The sequence below is a fragment of the Lithobates pipiens genome, unplaced genomic scaffold (genome assembly GCF_037356315.1).
Source record: "Lithobates pipiens isolate NorthernLeopardFrog02 unplaced genomic scaffold, aLitPip1_a1.2 Scaffold_18, whole genome shotgun sequence".
NCBI lineage: Eukaryota > Metazoa > Chordata > Amphibia > Anura > Ranidae > Lithobates > Lithobates pipiens.
This window is the reverse complement of record NW_027507758.1, coordinates 586,838,695-586,864,391: the sequence shown is the minus strand read 5'-3', so window position 1 is coordinate 586,864,391 and position 25,697 is coordinate 586,838,695. Positions and strand designations below refer to the sequence as shown.

Genomic DNA, 25,697 nt, shown 5'->3' with positions numbered 1-25,697 from the left:
GTTTTTTTATTCACAGTGTTTTATAGCTGAAACTAAGGAAACTGTTTTTTTTTTAATGTAGGTTATTGTTTCCTTTATATAGTAAAACATTTTTAAATAAACAGCAGTGATTGAATAGCCCCAAAAGAAAACTATCTGTCACGCAAAAAAATATATAAAATTTGGGTACAGTGTTGAATGCCTGAGTATTTGTTAGTCAAATTATCACAGTACTGAAAACTGAAAAAGAGCCTGAACAGGAAGGGAATCTTACATGGCAGTCATCTAGTGATTAACCGCTTGCCGACTGCCGCACACAGATGTACGCCAGCAGAATGGCATAGGCGGGCAAATGGGCATACCCGTTCATCCCTTTCAATTTGCCGCCTATTAGGCATGTGCCCACCACACACTGCGGGAGCATGCCTGCAGGGCCCCCAGTTGTGTGGAGAGGTAGAATGGGGAGATACCCATGTAAACAACGCGTTTCCCCATTCTGCCTAGTGACATGACAGGGATCTACTGCTCCCTGTCATCGAGAGCAGTGATCGCTGTCATGTCAATGGTAGCCCATCCCCCCTACAGTTAAAACACCTCCCTAGGACACTTAACCCCTTGATCACTCCCTAGTGTTTAACTTCTCCCCTGCCAGTGTAATTTACACAGTAATCAGTGCATTTTTATAGCACTGATCGCTGTATAAATGACAATGGTCCCAAAATAGTGTCAAAAGTATCAGCTGTGTCTGCCATAAAAATCGCTGATCACCACCATTACTAATAAAAAAAATAATAATAATGCCATAAATCTATCCCCTATTTTGTAGACGCTCTTTTTTTTAACCAAAAGTATATAGAAGAATACATATTGGCCTAAACAGAGAAAGAAATGTGTTCTTTTATCAATTTTTTGGGGATGTTTATTATAGCAAAAAGTAAAACATATTGTTTTTTTAAAAAATTGGCGCTGTTTTTTTTTTGTTTATAGCACAAAAAATAAAAACCGCAGAGGTGATCAAATACCACCAAAAGAAAGCTCTATTTGTGGGGAAAAAAGGGACATCAATTTTGTTTGGGTACAACGTTGCTTAACTGACGCAGTGCAGAGGGGGGCGTGTCCGGATGTAACAGGAACTAGACGTGTTCCAGAGGAGCTCCGCTGATCCTGATACAATCAGAAACCATCCTGAACTTACACAGCTCGGGGAGGCCTCTAAATTTCCTCACAGGACACCGGACACCAGCTGCACCGGCCCCGGTGGAAATTGCTGTGCTCGCCTGACAGATTGAGCCTCGGCAGGGTCGCCATCTTGAGGCCTACTTGCCCCGGACATCCTCAGGCCTGGCGGCCTCGATCCAAGGGAGGAGAGGTGGCGATTTTATACACAGCGGCATCGGACCCCCCAAGGGGTTGTAGGACGGTGAGGGAGCCCAGGACATTGCGGGGCATCCGTGGGGCCGCTCCCGGGGCTTGCGGCCGCTGCCATCTTGCGGCCTAGCAATCCACGGCCATCCATCCACTGCCAATGCCTGGGGGCCCCTGGATTCTCCCTACAGGCTCTTGGGTACCTGCTGCATCTGGCCCAGTCTGTATTGAGGAATTCAGCCATCCGCTTGCATCCTATTGGGCCGCGGCCAGCTCCACACTTCGGAGAGCTGCCGCCATCTTGAGGACATCCCCGGATTCAATTTGCAGTGATCCGCGGGGGGTGAGGAGGTGGACCCCCCACACGTTCATCGGCGGTCTTTTGGAGGAGGCTGAATCGAGCGGGGGCCTGGAAAATCACCAGGGGATCCATCAAAGCTTACTACAGGCGCCATCTTGTGGCCTACTGCGCCAGGCTTCTCCCCCACCTCAAGGTACAGTCTGTCTCAACTTCTTGTACTACTCTCCCTGTGTCCCAATCTGCACCCCGGAAGCAATACACTCCCCTCCTTGTGCCACCATCTGGGTCCCAGAACTGCTGCTTCACCCTCCTTGTGCCTTCATCCTCACGGGGGCTACCCTTTGCCAGAAGCTCACCACCAACACCTCCTTCACTCTGCCAGCAGAACCCTAGGATTTGCTCGTTGCCCCCATAGCGGGGAGAATTAGCTCTTGTGTCAGGGTATCAGCCCTGGCACGGGTTTTACTCTGCTTTCAGACCGCAGACTTTCAGCCCATAGACTCCTTCCAGAATTTTTCGCATCCCAAGGGAACCTCGGATGGGCCACCCTAAGACCTGCTACTCCAAATCCGGTTCCAAAACTCCTCGTGCCTCCATGTCGACGGTGGCCTCATCTGCAGGGCTGTCGGCGGCTGAGATGGCGTCCGGTACGCAGGCGGTCGCGGATTCAGGGGAGGTGGGGGCTCCCACGGGGCAGAGATCCTAGCCACCATAACATCCTGCAAAGAAACCCTCACAGCAAAGATCGACTTCTTGACTGTGGATGTCGGGCTCATCCGCCAGGATATGGATAAGTTCACGTCGCCGAAGTGGAGGACAGGGTCTCCACGGTAGAGGACATGGTCCGTTCAGACTCCAGGGAGGTGAAGGCCTTGCAGCTCCAGGTGAAGGCACTCCAGGAACATGCAATAGATACTGAAAACTGTCTCAGGCGAAACAATATCTGTATACTTGGGCTCCCCGAGAGAGTGGAGGGCCCCAGATCTGCTGAATTCACTGAGCAGCTGCTGTCCACCTTGTTTAATCTGGGGGACATGCCACCCACCTTTGTAGTGGAGAGAGCCCAGCAGGTCCTGCCGCTCCCTCCAAGACCCGGGGCACATCCGTGCCCTTTCCTGCTGCGGCTGCTAAACTATCGTGATCGGGACCGCATCATGGCGGCGGCTCATACCATGCCTGAAATCAAGTATGAAAACACCAGACTGCTCTTTTTCCCAGACTTCTCTCAGGAGGTACAGCAAAGACACAAATCCTTTACTGATGTGAGACGCCGGCTTTGAGAAAAAGGAATCCGTTTCGGTCTTTTGTATCCCAGCAGATTACGGATTACTGATGGTGACAGCATTCGCTTCTTCGACACTCCAGAGGCTGCGGCGGCTTGGCTGGACGCCCGCTAAACATATGCGACCAAGGGGAAGAATGACCGACCTCAATCAGTTGCTAAGTATCCCTCTTCTTTTCAACAGGACTGTCTTTTGCTGATTCCCTGCATTAACTGCTCTCTGTCCCCAGTCCTCTCCTCCCTATTACACCCCACTTGTACCCATACTGATTATAAAAAGTAAAAGTTTGTCTCCTGTTGCTGGCTAGAATACCGTTTACTCCTGCCTAAGGAGCTCCAATGACTACCACTGAATCACCTCACCTTTATTCAGAAACGCCCCCTGTTTCCCCCTCCACACTTGGATTCCTCTCCCGCACTAGAGAAGGACTCTCTCGGGAAGGTTTGTATCCACCTTTGGCCCAGTGGCCCAACGTCCAGGGGTCCCAGTGCCCTAAAGACTCTGTTTTTTCTAGTTATGGGACAAAACCCTGCATCGGTTTATATGATTCTCTGGCCTACCTTTTGGGTCATTGAACTTGGTTCTCATGATGTTTGGGTAGGGTGTTTTATGTTATGGGGGAGGGGGTTTTTCTGCCTTAAAGTAATGAATAAGTACTGTGCTGCTCATAGGCCGCTGATTGTATGTGCTCAATTTGGGTCAGTCTATATTTATTGGTTGGTTAGGATCATCCTGTTTCGGTTTCCCCCTGGTGTTCCATGATGGCCCCCTCAGATGCTGAGTCACTGATCGTTATATCGTGGAACATCAGGGGGCTTAACTCTAAATACAAACGGTCGCTGTTATTCCATTATTTAAAGCAACATAACCCCCATATAGTACTGCTTCAGGAAACGCACTTAACTGGCAGTAAGGTTTTGGGTTAGAAAAAAACCTGGGTGCAAAGGGCGCTTCATGCGACCTACTCCTCCTACTCTCGAGGGGTTTCTATATTGATCAGTAAATGAGTTCCATGCAAAATACATGAGGTCCATTTGGACCCCCAGGTGAAGTTTGCTATGGTGGTGTTGAGTTTTTTTGATAAGAAATATGTCATTGTGAACGTCTATCTGTCTCCCCCGAGCCAGATACACATTCTGTATATACTATATGAGAGGCTGGCTCTGCATTGTCCGGCGGATGTCCTGCTCATGGGAGACTTTAATGCCACACTGTCACGTGACCTAGATACACCCTCCCCACAAACTGCTTTCAATCCTGATCTTGGTGTATGGGCCCAGGCAACAGAGTTCCGCGTGGTATGGAGGTGGTTGCATTCACAGGACAGAACATACTCCTGCTTCTCATCTACCTTTAAAACGTCCTCCCGTATTGATTTGGCTTTTGCCAATAATGCCCTCCTGGCCAGTGTCCAGGAGGCCAGTTACCTTCCCTCTGGCCTATCTGATCACCACCCTCTAAAGCTCACCATTAGGACCTCCAGGGCAAGGAGCAAAGCCCTCTGGAGGTTACAACCCCACTGGATCAGCAACGAGACAGTAAATGATAGGGTTTCTCCCTCCCTGCGGGAATACTGGGTGCATAATGCGGGGTCGGCCTCCCTGAAGATAGCATGGGATGCTTCCAAAGCCCACGGCAGGGGTCAGTACATCTCGGCCGTGGCAGCGGCTAGGGCGGAACTCGGAGACAAGGTCTCTGATCTTCAGCACAAGGTGGAGGAGGCTCTCAGGCAGTTCTCAGCCTCGGCTACGATCCCTAACTTTGAGCACCTTTCATCGCTCCGGTGAGAATTACATCTTCATGTCTCAGACACCACCAGGCTTGGTATACAGCATAGCAGACAGAAGTACTTTGAGCATGGGGAAAAGAACAGCAAGCTACTAGCGATTTTAGCACAGCAGGATAGACCCTTAGTGGTTATTTCAGAAATACTCACGGCAGAAAGGGTGTTGGTTACCTCTCTGGAAGACATTCTACTTGCCTTCACCAGGTTTTACACCTCTTTATATGTTTCCTCGCTCCCTGATGATTTTTACCCCACTCCTATGACCTCCATGTTGGGCACGTTAGCATTGGAGTGGCTCTCTGATGCAGAGAGACTACTCCTTGTCTCAGAGATCACACCAGAAGGAGGTGGCGATCGCCATCAGGTCTTTCCCGGCTGGGAAGACCCCGGGGCCAGATGGACTACCCATAGAGTACTATAGAGCCCACGTAGAGCTACTTGCCCCCAGGTTGGCTCAGCTGTATCGAGAATGTCTTCAAAAGGGCTCCCTGCCATCCTCTATGAGGGAGGCCTATATTGTTCTTATCCCAAAGCCTAATAAGGACCCCAAGTTGTGCGCCTCCTACAGGCCAATAGCACTCCTAAATTGTGACTTAAAAATACTAACCAAAATACTGGCCACTAGACTCAATAAGGTGATTAAATCTCTGATTGACCCTGACCAAACGGGCTTTATGTCGGGTAGATCCACAGACATTAACGTCCGTAGACTGTTTTCTAATATTCATGCCCCCCATACTAACCAAGGCATTAGGACCATTGCCACCCTTGATATGGAGAAGGCATTTGACACGGTAGAGTGGGTGCATCTGTGGGAGGTGCTCAGAAGAATGGGTTTCCCACTGAAGTTTATTGTCTGGCTGCGCACGTTGTACACCGGTCCCCTTGCATGCATTAAACTGAATGGCTCCTTGTCTTCTCCGTTCCCCCTGCAGAGGGGCACCAGGCAGGGATGCCCTCTCTCCCCGTCCTTGTTTGCCCTGGCAATGGAACCTATCGTGGAGGCCCTCAGATGTTCGGCTGAGATCCGTGGACTTAGGGTGGGCTGGCTGGAGGAGAGAGTGGCTCTCTCCGCGGATGATTTACTGCTTTTTTTAAACGATGCTGGTGACTCTTTGCGGAGCACACTCGGAATCATGGACGATTTTTCCGCCTTCACCGGGTTAAGGGTGAATTGGCATAAGTTTCAGCTTTTCCCTGTGTACGAGGGGGCCAGGTCCTCCTCGTCTCCCTCTACCACGCTTCAATGGGTGGATAGGTTTACATATTTAGGTATCATTATTTCAAGGGAGAGCGGGAATTTTGTCCGGCTTAACCTTGAACCTGGTTTGATAGGGATTAAATCCAAACTAAGGGCATGGGGCAATCTTCCCCTCTCCCTCATTGGGCGCATTAACCTTCTAAAAATGAAAGTCCTCCCCAAACTAACATACATATTTAGGAACTCCCCACAATGGCTGAATAAAACCTTCTTTAATTCATTCAAACAACTTTTCATTTCATTTATTTGGGGATCTGGAACACCTAGATTCAAGTACACCACTCTGACCAGGCCTGTGGACAGTGGGGGCTTGGCTCTTCCGGACTGCCACAAATACTTCTTGGCCACTCAGCTTGTAACCATCCACTGGTGGTTGCAGCCAGATCTGACCAACTCGGCTACGGTGTTGGAGCTGACTATAGTGGGGTCTCTGGAGGCCTGGAAGGGGTTCATATTCAGGGGGCCAAAAACACCTCATTGCCTCACCCCTTCTATGCGCACCACTATGAGGGCGTGGAAGGTGGGAGAGGAGCTGAGAGCATCTCTGCCGAACACCAGGTCTCCTCACACCCCCCCTGTGGCTGAATCCTAACCTACCAAAGTTCACCACTATCCCCGATCCACAGGCCTAGGGCAGACATAAAATACTGACTCTGGAGCATGTTATCACCAATGGGGAGCTTGCTCCCTTTCATGTATTGTGTACAAAGTTTAACGTGCCTGTATGGGCTCATTTCAGGTATCTCCAGATCGCCCATGCTTATAAATGTCAGTTCTTAGGTCAACCAGTCATAATGGAATACTCAGAGCTTGAGTCCACCCTTTGGGTGAAGGACTTGGAGAAACCCACTTCTCAGATTTACAGGTCCCTGTTGGTTGCTGCCATCCCCGAACTGTCCTCCCTCCGCAGGAAATGGGTGAGGGACATACCGGAGCTAGATGACGATGACTGGAGGGAGATCTGGGTTTTACCCTTCTCTCCTCTGGTCTCAGCCAGGGACAAACTATTTCAGTATAAAATTATACATAGAGCTCACTACACACCCCACAGACTGCACCAGATGTCGCCGACACATTACCTGGCGTGCTGGAGATGCTCGTATCAGCCAGGGGACTTCTTTCACATTTTCTGTGCTTGCCCAGCAATTGGACATTACTGGAAGGAAGTTCTCCAGGTGATAAGTAATATCACTAAGACTAGTATTCCTTATGATCCTAAATATTGTCTGCTGGGGCTGGTGGGAGCTAGGAAAATACTAATATCCTTATTACTATACTATGCACGTAAGGCTATCACGATGAACTGGAAGCAATCATCTCCCCCCTCTGTCAAGGTCTGGAAGGGTCTAGTGAATGCAAGTTTGCCCCTTTATAGAGCCACCTATGAGGGCAGGGGTTGCCCACATAAATTCGAGAAGGTGTGGACCTGCTGGTTGGATGATAGCACTACCGCGACTGATGCAGTAACTAACCCTTAGACCAACATTAAGGTTATAATATGGTTATAGACTGACCCAGGTACTACATGTATTTCTATGTTATAATATCCTGCACTTATGCTTTTGAGCACAGATCCTCTTGCTTTTAACCTCTCCCCACATTGGGGTTTAGAAAAGTTAGTTTTGTTTGTTTTCGGTCTGCCTGGTTGAGGCCTGTTGTTGCTTGAGAGGAAGACCGAATATGTTGTGTTATCTGATGTGTCTTGCTGTGGTCTGTAGCCGCATCAGAGATTGTGCCCCCGTGTGGGTACTGTTGGCCTATGTGTGGGCAATTGTCTGTGCTATTAAAAAAAAAAAATCAATAAAAATGATTTTGCAAAAAAACTGATGCAGCGCGGAATCACAAAAACTGCTCTGGTTAGGAAAGGGTTAAAATCTTCCAGGGCTGAGGTGGTTAAAGAGCATGGGGGTTGATTTGCTAAAACTGGTGAATGTAAAATCTGGTGCAGCAGTGCATGGTAGCAAATGAGCTTCTAACTTCAGCTTCTTCATTTAAACTTTGACAAAAAAAACGTGAATGTCGATTAGTTTCTATGCAGAGCTGCACCAGATTTTGCACTCTCGTGTTTTAGTAAATTGACCTCACGGTTTCCAAGTCTACTCATTTTCTCTTCAGTGCTATGGGAGAGCTAGGTGATGACCCTTACAAACATGTTATAAAATGCCTCTTTCACATCATTATTTCTCAAGCTATAAATCAAAGGATTTAACACAGGAGTAATAACACCGTAAATAAGAGAAATATATTTCAGGTTTGAAGAAAAACTTTTCACTTGCCCCATATACATACTGATACTTGTTCCATAAAACATAGAGACAACGGTCAGGTGAGAAGCACAGGTAGAAAAGGCTTTGTATCTTCCACCAGTAGACCGGATCTTTAATATCGATGAAATGATACAAATGTAAGACACCACAATGAACAGAAGTGGTAGTACAAGAGTAAAAAAACTCAGAACAAGTATAGCTAGTTTATAAAAGGCAAGATTTCCACAGGCTAACTCTAGAACCGCCAACATCTCGCAAGCAAAATGGTCCAGTTTGTTTGCTGTACAAAATACTAGAGGCCTTGAAATAAACGGGACAACTGATATGAAGAAATTCCCAATCCATTTTATTATTATTATGTTTCTACAGACTATCCAGTTCATAATGATGTTATAATGCAATGGGAAGCCTATTGCCGCATAACGGTCATATGCCATCACTGCCAGTAAAAAGGACTCAGCGCTTCCTAAATATACGCCACTGTACATTTGCACCATGCAGCCTCTGATGGAAATTGTCCTTCTAACAGAATATATAGCTGTTAATAGCTTTGGAAGAGAGCTGGATGAGTAGCACAAATCTATGAATGAGAGATTGCTGAGGAAGAAGTACATAGGCAGGTGAAGCTTAGGACTGGTGATAACGGCAGTGATAAGTAAAATATTTCCAACAATTGTAAAAATATACATCAGGAATAATGCAACAAAAAATAAAATACACATCTGCATATTCTGGGGGAATCCAACAAAGATAAATTCTTTCAAGGTCTGGTTCTGTAATTCCATGTTTATTTTAGAAAAATTGTAAATATCCTTATGCAGTTAGAAATGAAATTGGGACAATGCTGAGGGTAAGGGTAATAAAAAAAGAGAGAACAAAAAGGTACCAATAAACATTCCAACCTCCAAATGAAAAACAACCATATATTAACTTCTATATGCAGGGCTTGCTGATGGGGGTAGTGTCATGTACCTTTTGTGAGATAGATTTGATGTGAGGGCTTCCATTGTGGCTAAGTGCCAAGCACCCCTGAAGGTAAGAACAGTGAGTGCTAGGCTCAAAGAAGCATGAGCGCCATTTAGGTAGATCTGCTGAAAGCCGCTTGCAGCACAGTCAACTGGATAACTGTCAGCTGGTCTGTTAGGACAGATGACAAGACCTCAGTTGCCCTTGGAGATATAGCGGGACCAGGGCAGCAACCACAAGCAAGGTGGCACCTGATGAAGATGCAGGATCAGGCTGGCAAGACTAGACTGAAGAAGCATAGTCAAGAGGGTAGCCAAAGTCATGCACAGGAAGGCAATCTAGGGAGTAGGCAGCAGCATGGTCAAGGACAAAGACAAGGTCATTCACATGGATCCAGTGGAGCAAGGAGAAGTGTGGTCAAGAGCAAGCCAGAGTCATGCACAGTGGAACAAGGGAAGCAGAATAAGCAAGCTGGGGTCAAAACCAGGGATCAGACAGCAGGGATGTCCAGAGGCAAGCCAGGTCAGTAACAGGTAATCCAGGGAATATAGAAAACACAGGAGCAAGGAGTACTGGTATCATGTTCATGCTAACACTTATGTTCATGTGCATTTCTATGCAGACAAGCACGGCCATGTAAAGTATTGGCAACTATGCCTGCTCGTTTGATCAGCACATGCACATTTATATTCTTCTGTTTACTTTTCAGCACATGCTTATGGTTGTTGAATGGCACCCTGACAGGTAGAGCTGGCCCTCCTGTACCTGGACTGGGCCATAATTTCAGCAAGGCATACAGGGCAAAGGGGGGGCTCTCTTTACATGTCCCTTTGGGCGCATACAAAGTAATCTCACAAGCTGTGACTCCCAGAGATAAAATAAAATTTCCTTGTGCCCCATCTATTCAGCAGCAGGGGCCAAAGGCAGAGAGGGAACTAATTTATTTTATTCAGGAGCACCGCATACTAGCACATTATGGCAGTCTTATCCTACATGAAGCCCTCCAGTGCAGTGCTGTCACAGGCTCCCTGGTATAGCAATCTTTACCGGGTCTTCCTTCCAGGTTTGCGGGCTCCAGCTGTATGAATGGCTGAGGCCTTGATGGGCTTGACCCGGCACGGAGCTCTGAAGGTCTGGCATTATATACCATCCTTTCAGAGCACATGCTCTGGTGACATCGCCAACTACATGTTGTGTGAATATCTTCCAAACAGTGCAAGTTCAGGAAATATTCGCACTGTAACTACAGGTAAGCCTTATTATAGGCTTACCTGTAGGTACAAGTTCAAAAGTGGAGTTTAATTGCTCTTTGAAATGTACAGTCAGATCACAGAGAGATAGAGGAGACTGAGGAAATAGTTACTCCAGCCTGCTGCAGACCGATGGCTTTGTCTAAGTCTAGTCAAAGTTACTAAAGTGGAGTTCACTGACTGATTTTCAGTGGTGGAAGGTGGCGCTTTTTGGAAAAGTTGTATTAGTGCTGTATATTAAGAGAGGTCAGAAATGTATAAAGACTTGTAAAAAGGTAATAAATGTACTTTTACATTTTATATAACATTTTAATTTAAAGTTGTAATTTAATTTTAGTTTAATTTTAAATTTAAATTTAAGTTTTAAGTAATTACTCTGAAAATAGTAAGTAAGCAGTAGCGATATATGGCAGCATATACTTATCAGGTAAGACAGTGATCATTACTAAGCTGTTTATGATATTAAGGAAACTTATTTAAACAATATTATAAAAACATGTAAAATTCAAAAGCCATTGATAATGTTCACCCATACATAACACTGAAAGAAAATCAATGATGAAAAAAAATGTGCTTGTATGTATATTTGGAAATGCTTTTTATTTTAAGAAATTGAAAAAATACCTACAGTAAAAAATGATTTTTGATTAATGATTTTTTCCCAAGTTAACCAAATTCTGCACCATACAACCTGTTCTTGTTTGCTCAGGTGACTGGATTTGTGCTTTAAGCAAGGGCATTAAAATTTGCTAAGATTTTGGCTAAACAAAGGGGCTTTCCCCAAACTGTTCCCACAAAGTTGGGAGCATAAAATTGTCCAAAATGTCTTGGTATGCTGACGCCTTAAGAGTTCCCTTCACTGGAACTAAGGGACCAAGCCAAGCCCAGGAAAGAACCCCACACCATAATCCCCTTCCACCAAATAATGTGGTCTAGTGCACAAAGCAAGGTCGATAAAGACATGGATGAGCAAGTTTGGGGTGGAGGCACTTGACTGGCCTGCACAGAGTCCTAACCTCATCCAATAGAACACCTGTGGGATGAATTAGAGCAGAGACTGTAAGTCAGGCCTTCTCATCCATATCAGTGCCTGACCTCACAAATTTGCTTCTGGAAGAATAGTCAGACATTTCCATAGACACATTTCTAAACCAGAAGAGTTTAAGCTGTTAAAGCTGCAAAGGGTGGGCCAAGTCAATATTGAACCCTATGGACTAAGACTGGGATGTCATTAAAGTTAATGTGCGTGCAAAGGAAGGCATCCCAATACTTTTGATAATATAGTGTATTTTTGATACTTCCCAAAATAATTTCTCATGATCCAAGAGGGTTTACAAAATACAGAAGGAAATTTTTCAGAGGAAAATTTGTTGGCTGTTTATTGCAAAAAAAAATGAAGTTGGCTGTACTTTTTTTTTTTTTTTTTTTACTATTGATGTGGGAAAAGAGCTGGGTAATATAGGTTAAAGGGACCCTGTCAGTACCAGGTCACTTGTACAAGAATACACACCTGTTAAAGAAGAGGGAATAAACGTACCAAACTGCCAGCTCATCTGATGAAAGGTTACTTTGCCGCTCCCCAGCCACTGAAAGTATTTGAGCAATCAGAGGAATTAAATGAACTGTTTTCTCAGCTGTGTGCAGTGGTCCCCCCCCCCCCCCCCCCACTGATTCTCATGCCTTGTAAATTTGGGACTCCAGGAGGAACCATATCATGTGGCAGGGGGAGGACATATTCAACATAACTGAAAGTGTGGCAGCACTTGGGGAGCAGCAAAGTGGTGACATTTCAAGACACCAGAAAGGTAAATAAATTGCCTCTTCATTTATCGAGTGTACTTTTATGTACAAGTGACCCTATCACTACAGGGTCACTTTAAAGTAAACTTTACATCCAAATTCCACCCCCACCATTCAACTACATGGCAGTAAGCTTAAGGACAAAATACAAACAAGAAAATTAATTTAGCATACTTACCTGACATCTTGGCTTCCACCCTCAGTGACATCCCAAGGCTTTCCAGTGAGCCTGGGAAAGTTGAATATCCTAGATTTCTCAAGAAGATGCTCCTGAGGTGGTCATACTAAAATCAATTTACAAAATAATCAAACATTTGGTAAACTATTTATTAGCATCTATTGAAGGCATACATAGTCACCCTCCCATGTATATAGAAACAGAGAAAAAAAAATGAACAGCACAGGGTTTTCCAAGTATACACAACACAAATAGCGATCAAAGTTGCTTTGAGTATTGATCAGGTTTAAAGGGAGAACTATTTATATATGTCCAGTGAACAGTGGGAAGAATGTAATAATGTTTTCCTACATAGTCAATTTATTTGCCTGAATGTATCAAAGGCTGGGAATGGGGGATCGTTTAGGAGAAAACCTTTTTTATTATTTTATATTATAGAAATGGCTTAAAACTGAATGCATCATTCAGTCCAGGCAGTTTAAGAGTTGCTAGATTGTGAATGCATTGAGCCTCTCACTGTAATAGCAGCTTGTCAATGTCACCTCCTCTCTCATTCCCTGGCAGATATTCCAGAGCAAAAAAAATGCATTTTGGATAAATTAAAGTAATAGAAAAGGCCCATGTGGTGGCTAATAGACGTCTCCATTCTGGATTTGGAGATTAGTCTCACATGGTCACGAATGCGATGGAAAAACCTCCTTTGTTTTGCCTATGTAATAGGCACCACAGTCACACATCATAATGTAGACCACTCTCACCGATTTGCAGCTAGCGAGAAATCGTGGTTTGAAGATACATCCATCAGGCAACGCAATTTCGTGGACCCCATAGATGAACCCACAAAAAATTGCATTTACCGCAAGGGAAGGTTCCTGTGCTTGTATTCTGGCCTACCTTTCTTGATTGGTGGTGGTTATGGACCAGATTGTTTCTTAGAGACTTTAATCTTCTAAAAGTTATTTCCGGATAGGTTTTTACGTATTTTGATACAGTTGGATCAGCAAGTAATAAATACCAATATTTTTGCATAATGCTTCTAATTCGTTTTTTTTGCCCAGAATAGAGGGTAATCAATCTAACCCTGCTTTAAGGTTTGTCAAACTTTTGTCCATGGATGAGTTGTTTCCTATCTTGTTTCTCTGCTCGATTATAAGCCTTTTTAGGCATTTTATACTGTAACCCCCTTCTAACAGGCGAGATTGTAGAGCCTTAGCCTTTTTTTCAAAATCTGTCTCTCTACTACAGTTTCAACTGTAAATATTGACTGTACAGGAATCTCATAATGAGGGGTAGGGAGTGAGAACTGTCTGCACGCAGAATGGAATTCCCTGCTGAGGGTTTTCAAAATAATGTGCACCCCAAGCTGTTATCAGAATTGATTGAACAGACTCACATCCAGAAAATTTGAAATTTGTTTATGATAATTGATAGTAAACTTTACATTGAAATTATCGTTGAAATTTTCAAAAAAGATGAACAACTCATTTTGGGTACCTGTCCAAATCAGGAAAATCTTGCCTATAAAACTATGCCATATAAGCACATTAGCAATATGTCCTTGCATATCCTCACTGTAAAATAGGTCAAGCTCCCACCCCCCCCCCCCCCCCAGGTACAGGTTGGCATACGATGGGGCATATTTAGTCCCCATCGCTACCCCCTGCTCCTGAAGGTAGTGGGAGTGGCCAAAGAGAAATGCATTGTTTGATAGTATAAATCTCAACAGATCAAAAATTAATTGGTTGTAAAGGTCCTGTTCTGAAATCCCATTCTCGAATGAAGCCCCCCACAACCCCAACTCCCAAATCCTGGGGGATAGAGTTGTAGAGGGCCTCCACATCAAACGCCACCAGTAGGGCACCCTCAGGCATGTGAATCTCATCCAAGGCCCCCAAAATATCTACAGTGTACCTTATGTAGGATGCCAGTGATTCTACATGAGGACGAAGGTATTTGTCCACCATCTGGCTGGTTGTTTCAGTCAGACATCCATTCCCCAAAATGATCGGTCGCCCGGGGGATGGGTCTGACTTTTGTGGATTTTGGGCAGGGTATACATTGTTTGAGTTTTGGGCGATTGGATATTTAAGAATTACCATGTTTTTTGGGTAATTAAATTGTTGTGATAAGCAGAGCCTATTAGTTTCCTATACTGGATCTCAATATTCTTGGCAAAACCTTCAGATACCTTTTTATACCATTCCCAATTCCAAGAAGGTCCATGACCATATTTTCATATTGTGCGTAATCCATCACTACCAGGTTACCCCCTTTGTCTGAGGGTTTCATCACTATATCAATTTTTTGTTACAAGAAGTGAACTGCTTCCTGTTGGTCAAGGTATAAGTTCGAATTAGAAATCCCTTTCCATTGTGTTTGGCATATTTCATTGGTAACCTGCTGTGTGAATGCCAAAATTGATTTGGATTTGCTTGGAGAGCCGGGAATGTTTTGGAGTTAGGTTTATACTCTTTGGAAAAGAATAAGAATGATGGCGTGTCAGCAGTGGGGACACACTCAGACCAAGATGGAGACCCCTCTGAGGAGGTTTGCTCAGTCTCATCAGTGTGGCCCTCCTCCCAAAGCTCCATCAGATCATCAAGAGACTTAATGTCCTTAATAGTCATTTCACTCCATAGTGGATTATTGGGAATTTGAGTAGTTTCTTGTTTTTGGTTTTTATCAAATATAACCTTGAACATCAATTTTTGGAAGAATAAATAGATCCAATTGATCTATCCTTTAAGTGGGCTAGAAAGTTAAGCCTAGACTAGAAGAGTAGGAAGATAGATTTTGTTTGGCCATCACTGTCCTCTGACTCATTTACTCTGTGATCCTAAACCTGTTTAGAAAATAAAAAAAAATTATCTGGGCAGGACGTAGGTCCTGCTTTTGAAAAATCTAATTTGGGTAACTTACCTGACTAGGTGAGGTGTAGATGGCACACCCGAATGTCCAGCCCCTCCTGCCTGATCCATGGGGTTCATTGAAGCCTGAGCCCCCGAAGATTTTCCCATTACCGAACGTGCATTGGGGATTGCTGGGAGTGCATTTGGGTGCAGATAAGTGTATCACTTTCAATATCTTGCTTACTTTTTTGTGGACCCTTAGTTTTACCGGTGCACATGTAATCGTGAATCTGTGAAGAAGATACAGAACATAACGAGGCATCAGCGTCATTAGGATCATTATTATATTTAGGTGCTAAGGTTTTATTATGTCTTCTATTTCTAACATTAGTCCTGTTATAGGCAGTACTATTGTCATATGCCAATTTATCACGCATAATTTTTCTTCTCTTTAGTTTTTAGAATCTTGGAGACAAAAGTCTCCAAGTGGCTTTTTAAAATGAATTCTCATGAAAAAAAAAAAGGGGGATCCAATATTATGTTCTCATTAGCTTGATACAACACTTCTATTTCTTTAGCTAAAGATTCCAGTTCAAGACAGAACTGCTGTCAGAGCAGATCCATTATGCAGATGGAGCAGCTCTGTAGGTTCTCCTCCCAACTTGAACTGAAATCTATTTATAACTTGTTCAGATTTGGGAATAATAGTATCCTTAGTCCCCAAAGTGAGACCCTTTCTTCCATATATTTGGTAAAATACCATTGGTTACAGTAAATTCTGGATTTCTTTTCCATCATTCCATGGAGTCGTAGAAAGAAACTCTTCATTGAGAATCCGCCACTATCTGCATTTTGGGCACGATGGATCTTGTCCATCAGTCCACTGAACGTGCTGCCACAATAGTTCGCCATTGACTTAAATAGGTAAAGAGTTTGTTTACAAATGAATGATTCTGTAATATAAAAATTGTAATTGCATGATGAATACTAAATCCACTGCACCTGTGCAAAGCTCCCCAAAGCCATATATAGAAAATACATTTACTTTTAAGTATAAATCCAATATTATGAGCTCCCCTTGTCCTGATAGAACTGGGTGGTTACACCTTTTGAATAGAGAATTATGAAACCAGGCAATGGGAGTTCAAAAGGTACCACATCCCAATGAATATAATTTTAATTGAGAAAGCACTAGTGGGATTTTTTTTTTTTTTTTTTTTTAAATTTGGAAATTTGTAGGTTCTGTATATAATTGTATTCTATTTTATATGTATTGCACAATGCCCTCACTGTGCACACAGCACTAATAATGTTTTCAGTACATGTTTTGCATTCTTTCGAGTTCTGATTAGAATAAGCCTGCCTATGTAACGCCCCTTGTTACCATAAACGTACAATTGTAATATTAATGTGATACCTACGTAATCATGTGTATAAAAGCCTTCAAATGCGTCATAATAAAGGAGAACGGTTATTTGGAAAGATGCTGAGCGTATCTTTTGTGTCTGTTCCCTACTGCAGTAGTTATTAATTTGGAACCACTAATCAATATGAGGATAGGAGTTGCCTATCATCAAAATATCCATTTCAGGTGGCGAAGCCAGCCCAGCAGGGGTTATCAGGTGACCCTGAGTATCCGAAACGAGGAGCTTGAGACGATCCGGGAATTTCTGATAATCAGCCGGCTGAGGTAAGCCTTTTGCTTAAATTTGAGTTATCAGACTTCCTTGATCGGTAAGGCATTTTCGGGACAAAGGGTACCTATTTTACTCCCCTTAATCGAACTGTATTGATTAGTGGTTATATGTTATGTTGTCACTGTCTACTGTCCATCAGAGCGTTATAGAGAAAGAGAAGAATAGTGCTGTTCACAGAGTATAATGTAGTACATCTGCTAGATAAAGTAGTTTAGAGGCAAGAGGGTATAGGCACACGTAGAGAAGACTGGCCAGTCATTATGGGCATTAAATTAAGTAAGGGAATGATGGGTAAGAGACCCTCAAAAATGCCCAGCGCAAGAGGAGCGCTATATATGAACCGAAGATGTGGTTCCGCCTATACTGAGCCCCTAGATTAATGGTTAAAGTGGACAGGGATCCACAAAGGGTAACTGGGTTACCACCAAAGTCCACAGGGACAAAGAATCATGCAGAGTATACAGCTAGAGAAACAGCTATTTATGTGAGCAGGATGGATCAAGAGTGACATTAACACTAGACAGAAAGGGACTTTTTGATGTTAAGTTGTGGGATGAATTTGGGGTCAGGCACTACAACTAGTAAAGTCAAGAAACAGTAATGAGAGTTAAAACAGAATGCTTTATATGTTGTCAGAGAGGGAAGATGGGATGAGCACTATGGCTGCCCGTCTGATCATAGAAGGTAGAGTAAGTGAAGTATGGTATTACAATACATTGGATGCAAAGGATATCAGAACAAAATAAAGAAAGCAGAAATGTAAGCAAGGAAGTATTAAAAAGCGTTAAAGGAAAGTGAGAGAATGATATGCATGTGTTGTGTGCAAATGGGAATAATGTAAGCAATTTTAGAGATATATTTGAGTATGTTTGTGAATGCTGGAACCTTTAGTTCGCTCGCTTGTGTCATGAACGCAGATGTGACCCCCTCCTTTGTGCTCTCCTGAAAGAATGTGGCTGACATGAGAGATTGGTGATAAGCTGGAGGACACCATGCCAATTTCAGTTTTTTAGACAAAACATTTATAACAAAATGTGCCGGGTTAACGAATCTAATGATAAACAATGTGATCACAATTATTTTTTAATCTGTTTTCCAAACATGGTAAAATCAAGGTTACATTTAACCATGTCTTACACTAATTGAATATCTTTTGATAGTGGAAACAGTGCATTTAAAAAAAAAAGAGAGAAATTGAGTAAAATTAAGTAATATGTCCCCCTTTAAGGACATTTATCTGTGCATATATATTAGTGTGTGATATTGAAATTATCATATGAGTATTAATTTCTAATATGAGTTTAACAATTTTATTAATAAATATAGATATATTGAAACTGGTTTAGACAAACTTTGGTTGGAAATGAAATCCAGGTTAATGGGGAAATTGGTAAAAATGGAATTAGTTTAGTTTAAGATAACAATTTTGTAATTTTATATTTATTGAGTGGAAAGAGAAAAAATTAAGATGAGGTTGTTAATTTGAATACAGCTGCAATAATGTTTAACAAAGCCAAGATGGATGGGATACATAAGGAAGTTTTTCTACAGAAATGAAATCTTAAAGTCTGATAATAACTTGATGTGCCGTCCATGATGTGAGAGTAATAATAACATTTAAATATAACAGACCCATCACATCAAGTCCACACACCCTGTTAGGATAGCTGCTGCCTGCAGCCAGTTGGTTTATAGTTTTTGATGGCCGAGTGCTTTCTGGTCCGTCATACATATTGTTGGTCCTTTTGTTTTTATGTATTTTTATTTTTGAAATCCAACGCAGAATGTGTGGATTGTGAAATGATGTGCCCCTTTTCCTTGTAAGTGCAGTGGGTATAAGTAGAAGAATACTTAGGGTTTATGGACATCTCTGTATGACTGCAGGGTATTCTTATCATTTATTATAATATTGCTAGGAAAAAGTTGTCTTTTTGAAACATGAAACAGGAGTTCTTACACAAACAGCATGATAGGAAAAAGCTATTGTTATATTTATGCAAGCTGGACCCAGTAATGAAGGGTTCACCCCGATATATCAGAGCTGTAGCTTTATGCAAAGTTGCTATTAGACAAAGTTACAGATATTATTTTGGTTGAATATTTAATTTTTAATAGTCCGACATTCTGCACAGCAAATATATAGCTAAGTGTTTGTCTAATGAAAGGTTCAAAATATGAATTTGTTTTGTGTGTTTATGTACAAATCTAACAATGAGAAATGTGTACATTTGAATCCAGCCACCTTATTGCCTCTATTGGAGGAGGTTGGAGACAAAGAAAAAACACATGTTCAATTGATGATGTGGGAATCAGCTGCTGTGAGCCCAGTGTAGGACACACTCCCTGAAGACCCGAGTATTTACTTTTTTGTAGTGTTATCCCTGGTTTTATACCGAGGATGAAGTTTATCACCCAGAAGGATTCCCTGTATTCAGAGTCCTGGGATTCTTTTCCCCCATCTCAAGAAGCAGAGCTCCATGTTTTAGAAAAGCCTGTGAGCTATAAAACGAGCATATATTTATATAGATAGTCAAGATATAGAGAGCTTTTGGTTCCATTTGAAGGGCCAGAAGTTTGTTTTTACTTCGGCAGGTAAACCAACCAAGCATGCCAAGTTAATTTAATCGGCTGTTTTCAGCCTTCCAGGTTCTTGCTGAGGTAGCCATACTAACAGTAAAACTCACATATGGAAGCAGACCAGGCGACTCTAAGGATGCTGCATTTACAGCCCCGGACACTTGCTGGGTCTGTGCAACTCACAGATTCCACCCTAGTTCTGGCCCAGTATAGCTGGGATTAATAATTCAACTTTAAGGACCCCAGAACGAGAAGCACAAGTGGTCCACAGAGGGCAACTTCTTACGAAACAGGACTTTGGAAAAGGTGATCATGTGTCTGCCAGACACTCTTTTCCCTTCAGCTTGACACGTGGACCGTGTCATCAGTCACAAGTAGCTATGGCTGCCTTAGTAAATGAGCGTGGGATAGAGCCAGGGTTCTCCACAGTTGTTTTTATAACATACCACTTCTTGTTTTACCTGTTACCAAAGGTGTTACCAAAAGCTGAACATCCCTTCCAGAGATAGCAAAAAGCTATATCCAAATGCCCAAGTCAGGATCCTACGAGTATGTATTTTGTTTGTATGGACATGTTTTATAGATGTCCAGTGGCAAATGCTACTGCAAAGCCCACAGTAAAAAAGTGTTATCAGAAGTAGTTTGTAAGTACAGAGACAGAGAGTAACAGAGGAAATCATTTTTATAGGAGAGTCCTTATTAGAAGTTTTGAGGTTTTATTTTTACACCCCCTACTGTCTACAATGTAGCGGACAAAGTAGAGTAAGACACTAGAAAACTTTTGCCTGAATGTTTTATTATATTTTATCAAGCCTGTAGGGGGATGTTGGACTCTCTCCCTATGGGATTTGGTTTGGGAGTGTGTTGCTCACTTGCTTATATTTTGTCTCAGCAGCTGAAGTCCTCCATTCGGATCTCACAGAGAATGGTGCTGATTTTTTAGGGTTTTTGACAAACTCATTTATGTGTTTTCTCCCCAATTTCAGATCCTAAAAGTTTGGAAGGATCTAAAACTAAAGCCAGTTGACTTGTGGATTGTTAAGAGACATTTATATATAAGGAAATGTTTGGAGACTCAATACAGCATCTATTTCATGTACAGTTTTGCAAAACTTGAAGGAAAAGTGACCTGGATCCACACCAGACACTGCAAAAATGACTAAATGAAAGAAATCTCTGTGTTTGATTTGTTTCCCTCTTGCGATAACAGTCTAGGGTATTTTTTGATTCAATTACTTTAATTGTAAGGGATATATATATTTGAAAAGTAGTTTAGCCATGTTGAAGTCATATTTGTCTTTTGTACCTCTTCCATTTTATGTAGAATTGTCTGTGTTTACATGTGCTGATAAGTCAGCATACCAGCAATTAAGCTAGAAGGCCATTCTGGCCACAGGAGTGTACAGCCAGTACTCTGTAAATATGTCTTATCAATCATTTGTTTTTCACAGTGAAATGTCATTTTGTAATGAAAAAAGCTGCTCAGCTATTATTTTCTCCACAATGGAGTTTTTGCCTCTTTGGCCAGGATTACCTCCACCTAAGCGTGTGGAGGTTCCAGGTTAAAGGTGATAGCAGGTATGGTTAGTGATCAAAATATTGATCAAAAGAGAGGAGACTGTAATGGAAATTTGTAGGTTCTGTATATAATTGTATTCTATTTTATATGTATTGCACAATGCCCTCACTGTGCACACAGCACTAATAATGTTTTCAGTACATGTTTTGCATTCTTTCGAGTTCTGATTAGAATTAGCCTGCCTATGTAACGCCCCTTGTTACCATAAACGTACAATTGTAATATTAATGTGATACCTACGTAATCATGTGTATAAAAGCCTTCAAATGCGTCATAATAAAGGAGAACGGTTATTTGGAAAGATGCTGAGCGTATCTTTTGTGTCTGTTCCCTACTGCAGTAGTTATTAATTTGGAACCACTAATCAATATGAGGATAGGAGTTGCCTATCATCAAAATATCCATTTCAGTACCAAATGGACAAATAGATTAAATGTTTATTATGCAAATTTTCTTTTAAAATGACCAAAAATGTTCATAGAAGTCACATATCATTTCAAATAGCATGTACAACTACTTCATACTGCCTGCCTCATTGGGGGCAGAGTGGAGCTTAAATCCACTCGTCGACTTTGGTGATCTGACAATTGTGGATTTTTCCAATGACGTGTGAGGTCATATCACCGTTGGAATCCAGACATGCACAGTAGCGATGTAAACGTGCCCACGTCCTGCCGAGTACGCCAGGAGTCGACGGGGTGCAAGGGGGTTAAATAGCAGCGGTTCGCTGCTTCATACTGACAGGGGGCATATACGTGAGAGCTTGCAGGATTGTGTCTCTCCTCAGCTCCTCATTATTTGGAATTCTTTTTTGATATACATAAGTACTTTTATCTTCCCTCTCTTTTTAGGGACTCATTTTCACTATGGGGGTTTATGGCGCCTTGGATGATTAGTTACCTGTTTATGCAGGATAGGTGAGAGCATCACCAACTTGGCCACTGATGTCTCCCCCTCAAAACTGACCCCTGAATACTGGCCCCCATTTTAAGTTGGGAACAATTAACGTTTTGCTTTTTGTCCTCTAAAACAAAAAGTAAATAGATACATTGTTTTTTCATTTTGTTGCAGGAGCTGTTTTTCCATACAGACAGACCTGGCAACAGTAGAACTACAGGCCTATCTTTGAGCCCTGCTCTAGTGCAGCGATTATCATCAGCTGTGTATTTATGTCAGGTGCCCTAGCACTACATCCTATTCCCTAAACTTGGTAAAAGAAGACTGCATTGATTCTATACCCCTATGAACATTTATTGTCATCTTAAAAGAAACTTTGTATAATTATATATATATATATATATATATACACATACATATATATATATATATATATATACATATATACATACATATATATATATATATATATATATATATATATATATATATATATATACACACACACATACATATATATACATATATATATATATATATATATATATATATATATATATATATATATATATTTTTTTTTTTTTTAAGAAAACAATTTTCCTTTTGGTACCTAAAAAATCCCACTAGTGCTTTCTCAATTAAAGTTATGTAATGTTGTTATCATATTAACATCATCATCATCTTATAATCTTAACTCAAGCCAGATTTGTTTTCATCTGAAGCAAAGTCAAATAAAATAAACTACTGTATACAGAGATACTAGACATATCTCTCTTTAATATTGCAGTAGAGCCATGAGTTTTAATATTACAACTTTTCCTTAAATTTGAAGATATTTTGTCAAATTAACTTTGCTTGTAGATGCTATGTTATTATAATTAAGAATCCACAGCGTTCTATTAAAATGTCTTCAGACTGATTTTAGATTTTATGCTTAACTTGACTAAAATTTAAATAATGTCAATTTATGTCAGAATTGGCCCTCAAATTAGCATTTGAAATGAAAAAAAAAAAAAAAAAACGAGCTTTGCCTTGGTGCATGTTCCCCAGGACATTGCACAGCACACCATCTCCCCATGCCATTTGTTTGACAACCCCTTGATTTTTATCCTATACATAATTTTTTTTTATCATTTGGCCCCTCCATTGACATCAATAGAGTTTGGATTCAGCACCTGAACGTTAGTAATGTTTACCGAGACCAGCAGGGCCAGTCTTAGCATTGGGCTTGACTGGGCTCAAGCCCATGGGTCCTGCCGAGATACATAGCCGAGTGTACTCATCTCAGCTCCACTCACAGTCACGCTCAGTCCTGCCCTATGATGGACATAACACAGGGACTGGGCATGACCGTGAGCCGAGCACACTCGGCTACTCTCGGCTCCGCTCAGGACTGCGAAAGGACCCGAGAGTCGCCAAGAGGACCCGAGAGCCGCCAAGATACACAGGACTCACCATTTTTAAACTTCAAGACTGCAAATGACACTGGGGCAAGGCTGCAAATGACAAGGCTACACTGACAAGGCTGCAAATGACACTGACAAGGCTGCTGCGACACTGGACAAGGCTGCAGATGGACACTGATAAGGCTGATGGGCATTTAAATGTAAGTTTTTTTCGTTAAACTTCCCTCCTAAAAGTTTTTCTCTTTAAAATTCCCTCCTAAACTTGGGGTGCATGTTATACGCCAGCATGTGTTTTTACACCGATAAATACGGTAATGCATAGAAGGTAGGGCCTGAAAGTAACTCAAGCCCAGGGGCCCCCACCACCCTAAGTCCTGCCCTGAAGACCAGGAACATTCAGCTCATCACTATCATTGAATAATACCTGGTGATCCTGCAATGAAGGTCCTTGTTTCAGGCACTTCCCCTTACAGTATGAAAATATTCTGTAACTGTCTCCTAACTGCCTAACTGTGCTCCTGCATTGTCACCTATGAACACTACCAGTTAACATTTTAGCATGCAATATGCAAGCTTTGCCCACTGTTGTCACCATAAAAAAAAGCCATTGTGGGAGTGCATGTAGGTGTAGGGTAAAACAAACTATTAAAAAAAAGGAGAAACCAAATATTTTATTGAAAAAATAAAATTGTTTATAACACACAGTGGTTTTCCAAATGAATATTGACTATGTACAAAAAATGTGGAGTTTTTTTTTATTCCTTGAGGCCTTAAAAAATAACCACAATCTCTTAAATTCCCATAAATGTACCACGTCACAACTACTGAATGTTTTAATGTTCTGCTGTAACAAACAGTGAGCATGCACACTTTTTATTGCAGAAGAGACATGCCTGCCTACTGTCTTCTCCAGCAATGTAAAGTGAGCTACTCATCATGAGCAGCTCAGCTTACAGCACTCTGATCTCTGTGTGCTGGAATGACAGGCTCTTGTGTATGGGATGTCCCCCTGCACTGGCCAATAAAGACAGCTGAAAACTGTCACACAGAAAAAGATGTGATAATCTTTATCACTATGAAATGAAAATTTAAATTGATACTAAAAGCAATTAAATAAAAAAGAGGTTCTACTTACCTGCGCTGTTACATGGAAAAGTCACTTTTCTTATCTTCTGGCAGTCCCCCTCCAGTGCTGTCCGTAACACTGACTGCGTTGATGGAGCAACATGCAATTTTATTTCCTTCAACCCATGGTTGAAGGAAAGAAAATTGCATGATCTATGGCCAGCCCAAGTCTATAGAAACTAGGTCTATAAAGATTTAGACCAGTTATGGCACCCCAAATGTTTTGGGACTACATTTCCTAGGATGCTCATGCACTCTGCAGGTTAGTTGAGCATCCTGGGAAATGTAGTTACAAAATATCCAGAGTGTCAAGGTTCACTGATCTAGACAATTGATGGGAAACAATGGCAGATGTTTTTTGGACCAGCAGAACACCAGAATGGGCCCCATCATGCACATTTCAGTTGTAATTATTTAATATATCCCTGGCACTTGTATATATGTTTGTCCTATGTCTTCTATATCTCACTGTTTGTGTATTTAATACTGTGATTATATTGCTTAATACATATTAAATCACACTTAATAATTTCTCTGCATTGGAATTCATTTTCGGTTTGCCATATTAAGTTCCTTTAACTATATACCAATACATTCCTGTTGTTGTGTTAAACTGCCATTAAAGTGCATAAACTCTTTACCATATTTAATTATTAGATTAGATTATTGTGGAGAAAGATTAAAATAATAATTTATATGATTTTTGCTCTACATAATGACAAGTATTCAAGAAAGAATAGAAGCAAGGAATCTGTTTTCAGACTTCAGATGGATTACCTCTATTGATCTGTCAAGAGCCTGCTGTATATCACTGTGGATTAAAGTGCGTACTCCAGAATTGCTGATAATAATACATAGGGAGAGCAGGGAATACAATTAAGCATCCATCGGTTTCCTTTCTCTATGACTATATATAATGTTTTAACCACAACGGATAAAGCACAAGGGAGCTTAATCAATACACAAGCCACACTTTTTTTTTTTTTTTTTTTTTAGTAAAATGATTTGGTGTAAATTATTACCTCTTTGATGAAAATAAATGAAAGAAAAAGATAATGATCCCTAGCAGGGATGAGCTAGATGTTTAGGTCAAAATATATTGTAGAAAATATAGTAGCAGATATTACAGTG

General features: G+C 41.7%; 1 long non-coding RNA gene across 1 annotated transcript; it reads right to left on the bottom strand.

Moving 5' to 3' along the window:
• Window positions 1-8,057: 8,057 nt before the first annotated feature.
• LOC143989124 (uncharacterized) lies at window positions 8,058-25,453 on the bottom strand. The gene is made up of 4 exons (XR_013276980.1): window positions 25,344-25,453; window positions 15,356-15,575; window positions 12,437-12,542; window positions 8,058-9,086 (listed from the first exon to the last, which is right to left on the bottom strand). It is a non-coding gene; the product is annotated as an uncharacterized LOC143989124 (long non-coding RNA).
• Between the last annotated feature and the right edge of the window lie 244 nt (window positions 25,454-25,697).